General features: G+C 35.8%; 1 long non-coding RNA gene across 1 annotated transcript; it reads left to right on the forward strand.

The window, feature by feature from the left end:
* Positions 1-239: 239 nt before the first annotated feature.
* LOC140154955 (uncharacterized) lies at positions 240-1,833 on the forward strand. The gene is made up of 2 exons (XR_011859330.1): positions 240-811; positions 1,417-1,833. It is a non-coding gene; the product is annotated as an uncharacterized lncRNA (long non-coding RNA).
* The last annotated feature ends 3,845 nt before the right edge of the window (positions 1,834-5,678 follow it).

The raw sequence follows: 5,678 nt of genomic DNA on the forward strand, positions 1-5,678 counted from the left end.
CATTCCCGACTTAGGAAATGATAGTTTGAACAAATTTATGCTTTAATTATATCCCAAATCAAGACAGACTGAAGCAATTAAAGCAATAATGTATGATTTGCTCACAAGGACACCCTCAATTTTGTTTTGAATTTATACTTTTTGCATGATCGTAATATCCAATGGTGTACTTAAATTTAAATACCCTGTAAAAGACAAAGCCTGAAGTACTTTAATTACAGTCAAATTTCAGCGTTTTCTTTCATTTTACCTCATTATTTTGGCTTAAAATGATCAGAAAACATCCTTGACAGTGGTTGCTAATATTATGTAATAATTTTGGGCAAAAAATAACAAATTAAAATTTGACAGAAATCATACATTATGGCTTTGATGACCCAAATTTGAGTGCTGTTATATTTTGGTAGAAATGGGCTATTCAAGTTGAAATCCACCCCCCCCCCCCCTATGGAAGCCATGACCTTGAGATTGTGAATTTCAAAAGAGGTTACCTAAATGGGTGACTCCATTTGAAATCTACACCCCTCTATGGGAAATTAAGGTCATGTCTTCCATAGGGGTGTATGGATGTCAACTGGAATTATGTCACAACTTGTCACAAGGAGGTTGGCACAGAGATATGTGATTTGATGCTCTGTACATGGATACTAATTTGTACTTTGTACTGTTTGTTAAGTTTAAATGTATTTTATATGCTGAGAGGCTGCTTGTGCATTTTGCTCTTTATAAATTTATTGTATAGAGGGCATTCAATACGATGTCGCTCATGACAGAGTCATCCTCATTTAAATAACATTATGTCCTCCATAAGGCTGCGATCACATAGAAGTATACGGTATTCGCTATACGGAATACGCTCATTCGATCAGGCTGAGTTCATATAGGAGTATACTATGTGAACTCAGCCTGATCGAATGAGCGTATTCATATAGCTTAATAGCTTAGTATAGGTCAGTTTACCAATTTTCTTCGTCTAATCAAATGCTTGTAACTTTACTTCTTGAGGTCACATTGCTTTCAATGAGGTGTCATAATGTGCAGAATTAGATAGTGCATCTATTCAAAAAAATAATTTACCCACATATTGTTTAGTGTTAAAATTAGGACGGTATACGCTGCGCTAAAATCGAACATGCACGATTCCCACTATAATATACTATACGCAGGTATACGGCTTTTTCGAATAGTGCCCTCTTATGTGACCTGGTACTATGAAATTACCTTGCTCGATTTAAGCTATACGTGTGCACCTGCAAAACGTGCACCGCATACCCGAATAGTATACTTAGATGTGATCGTAGCCTTATGTGACCCGGTACCATGAAATTGCCTTGCTCGATTTAAGCTATACGCATGCACCTGCAAAACGTGCACCGTATACCCGAATAGTATACTTCTACGTGATCTCAGCCTAAGGTACCACAGGGCAATTCGGATGATAATACAATAAAACAGGTGATAGGTATGAATGGTTGTGGAATCAATTTAGAGACCTGTCCCTCTGTCATCATCTTAGAACTGTCCTCCAACATTGCTGCCATTTCAATTGTTATACTATTATTACTGTATTCAGCTGACAATATAAATATAATCAGTGTCACTCAGTGCTCACTCCAGTGAACACAGAGTTCCCTGGAAAGTGGATTAACCCAATAATTTGATAACAATATCTTGCATATAATACTGTAATAAAGTCTTAAGCCGACTCATGTGGGTGGGGGAGTTATGTCAGATGTCTTACCCTGGGGTGTAAGAATTGAATGAGTATACATATCCATCTCTGTATAGTTATATATACAATGTTCTAATAAAGTAAACATTTCATATCTTTTACGACTTTGTTGTATCATTTATGCTTGATTTCTTGAAAGTTTTATTAAGGCCCCAAAAATAGTGTGTCTCTAAGTTGCCGTGCATATTTGTGTGGGCAAAATTGTGAAATTAAAACATTAAATATATCAGTGAAAATAGTTTATTTTGTGTTTCAAAATACAAGATTTGTGAGTTGCAAGTGTCCCAACTTTTCTCAAGCTTATTTTGACCGAGTTTGAGTCGGGGAACCGATTCCGCATTGGATATTAGAATCTTAGTTTTGCATAATTTTTATGTAAAATTACTCATAAAAATAAAACGATAGAGCTGACTCACTTCATTTTTCACACCAGGTGACTTAGTATTTGTTGAAAGTTTCAACAACTGAAAAATTCAATTTGGTTATGAAATTGAATCTCTTTTTACTCACCATGTAAATAATTGCACAATTCTAAGCTATTCACAATAAGAGCGCGCATAGCGGTTTGCGATGTAATCGTGATGTATCATGGGAAAAGGTCGACATCCAAGTCCGCATAATACGAATATTACCATGCTATTACATAGGAACACGTGACAATATTTTTAGTTTGTCAAAATAAAGGTGTTACACGCGAATCGACATGCAATAATACTAAATAATGTGATTTTAAATGTGCACAATTAATTTTTTCTCTATCGATTTGCGTGTAATACCGTTATATTGACAAACTAAAAAATATTGTCACATGTTCCTATGTAATAGCATGGTAATATTCCTATTGCGCGGACTTGGATGTCGACCTTTTCCCATGATACATCACGATTATCATCGCAAACCACGCTGGCGCCTTATTGTGAATAGCGAGAATAGTAACAATAGAGCTTCAACATAAAAAACTAGAGCGATAACCGCACCATAGCTGAACCATTGGCTTCGGCAGTATATTGTGGTAGGCCTATACCTACAATTCTATTACCCCCACGACCCATTATTCAAAATCGCGCACTGTGATTTGTTGAAACGCATCACGTGACAGACCATTAATTAGCGATAAAGGGTCAAGGGCAACGAACTTTATGTTCTTCTATCATCACAGCGCACAGCAGAGCGCACAGCACACCTGCTTATGTAGGGAAGAATGGAATGTCAGGGGTGTGTTATTGTATGTGAATACCTGCTTATAGGGGAGAATGGAATGTTAGGTTGTGTTATTGGAATGTGCATACACTTTGGCTACGCGTATACATGCGCTCCACCTTGAGGTAAACAACTTGAAATATTTGGGCAAAAAATTTGATATTTTCTCTTTAAATCACACTATTTTGTGGTAATAGAATAGAAATAAAGGGTGCAGCATTATCCTTTACATCAAATAATGTGTCCTCGGCAGTAAAACGTTTAAATAATGGGTTCGGCTACCTCACCCATTATTTACGTTTTACTGCCTCGACACATTATTTTCGTGTAAAGGATCATGCATTACCCTTTATTTGACATTTGACCCCTTTATTGCCCCTTAATGACCTTAAATGAATTTTAAAATATTTGCAACATGTTTAGAATGTCATAAGAATCATTGCGTTTAAATTTCAGCTCAATCGAAGCATTTTGAAAAACTTGACCTTTGACCCCTTTATGACCCCTCAATGACCTTAAATGAATTTTAAAATGTTTTAAACATGTTTAGAATGTCATAAGGATCATTGCATTTAAATTTGAGCTCAATCCGAGAATTTTCGGTTAAAATGACCTTTTTTGACCCCTGGATGACCTTTGGCGTTTGGAAATATTTTTATTATATTCTTTACATTTTTCTCTTTCATATGACACCACTTGGGGGTCATACCATCGTGGCATTTAGAGATATGTCCATTTTAGACCAAATGGTTAGTAAGCTAGTAAGTAAGCTAGTAAGTAAGTAAGCAAGCTAGTAACATATAGGCTGATACCATTTCATGGTTCAGCAACAAGATACATGTAGCTTCAACCATTATTGTGATTATAACCACACAAAAGTCGTTTATAGCACACAAAACTGACATTCCAAGTACAAGACAAAGTAGCATGACTTCAACGGAAATTCAATTGAACATGTTATTTATTTCCTTATTAATTACACTTTATCACTGACACAGAATTGCAAAAATATTATATTGTACATAAAATTAACACAATAACATAAAAGGAAGGAACAAAGTTCAGTGAATGGGTAGAGCAAACAGGTGCTATGCACCTCTAAGACTGCCACCAAATCCCAAAAGAAGGGGAGGGAAAAATAAATCGGAGGGGGAAAATGCAGGTTAAGTTAAGTAATCCTGCAATTTGGACAGTTACAAAATGAGGTTTAAGTGCAAACACAAGTTGCACAGTATGTTTTGTGGGACATGAAAACATGTCAGACATAATCGCAATGCATTCTGAATACTAAGAATGTCCTGATGTTATCCGATTTTTTGAAATTCGCGACATAATACACAATTTATGTCAAATCTTTAAATATTGATATTTAACAGTCCTCTAAGTAAACGTTAGAAATCTAATGATATGAACTTAAGTCTTAAAGTGTATGTAGATGGGGTGAAAAGCCGACGATCAAATAAAATTTTTGACCTTTCGTATTGAAGATATGGTTTTTTATGAAAATGTATATCTTCAATATGAAGGGTCCAAATTTTGAATTGATCGTCGGCTTTTCATCCCAGCTACATACACTTTAAGTACATATCATTAAATTGTTAAAGTTTTCATTTCGAGGACTGTTAAATATCAAAAAATTTAAAAGTATTAAATTTTTATAATTCGTTATAAAATTTGTATTATATGCGAATTAAAAAAAAAATGTTCAGAATGCAATTCGATAGGTCTGGTGTACTTGCAGCTCCCACAAAAATACTGTGCAAACGTAAAACGTTAAATATCCAATCCCTATGAGCACTATACTCGTAAAAGCCCATCACGTGGCACTCAGTTTTAGAAAGCTGATTTACCAGCAAGAAATGATCAGAGGATAATCTGGTAGTGGAACGGTGTTTGTTAATACCATTGAAAACTACATAATCATCATGTCATATAATCCCAGATTGCAAATTCTCTTCTTCAACGCCGGGCTTCAACGTAATGGAAGAAGAGTGATGCAAACAGTAAAAATGATGAATTAAGATGAGTCAGAAGGGAGCGTGACCTAGTGGTGTTTGCACTCAAATATTGACACAAGTAAAGATGACACTCAAGAAGAATGTCATATGGTTTTAATAAAGGTTTTATATAATGGGTGTCATTTGTGCCCCATGCCCATTCTTTTTCTCGGGAGGAAAACACCCAAACTTTCGTTTTGGTATATTTTCAGCCTTAACTCAAGAACCACAAGACCGGACACATGACCTAAAATATGATTATTGGCTTTTTTTAAATAAGGGTCAGTCCATATCAAAACAGATTGAGTGTACACCCACCCTCTTGGATTTTGCTCTCCTTTGGCTCAGGGGTACCTTTCATGGATCCCTAGGTGAGGTCACAAGAAAAAAATTCAAATTCCATTTCGTTTGCGAATGGCGGGCAATCAAAGTTTGGCGACCTCGACCAAAATTGGGAATTTAAGGGGTCCAAATGACAAAGTGCTCTCTTTGAGGGGCACTTTCTTCTTAATTGAATCAGTTGTGATCCTCTTTTTGAATGTGGTCACTCACTGGCTGTGTCTGAAATACCTAATGCCAAAAAAGATAGATTTCGGAATTTCGTTGGGATTTCAGAGGGGTCAAAATCAGCACTTCGTACTGTTCAATCAAATTATCTTGATTTTGAAGGACCCATGATAATGTCACAGTGCACTTATAGGTCCTAATTATGTTCAGAATGGATTAACCATATGCCAATGTCTTTGAGC

Source organism: Amphiura filiformis, chromosome 6 (genome assembly GCF_039555335.1).
Source record: "Amphiura filiformis chromosome 6, Afil_fr2py, whole genome shotgun sequence".
Lineage (NCBI taxonomy): Eukaryota > Metazoa > Echinodermata > Ophiuroidea > Amphilepidida > Amphiuridae > Amphiura > Amphiura filiformis.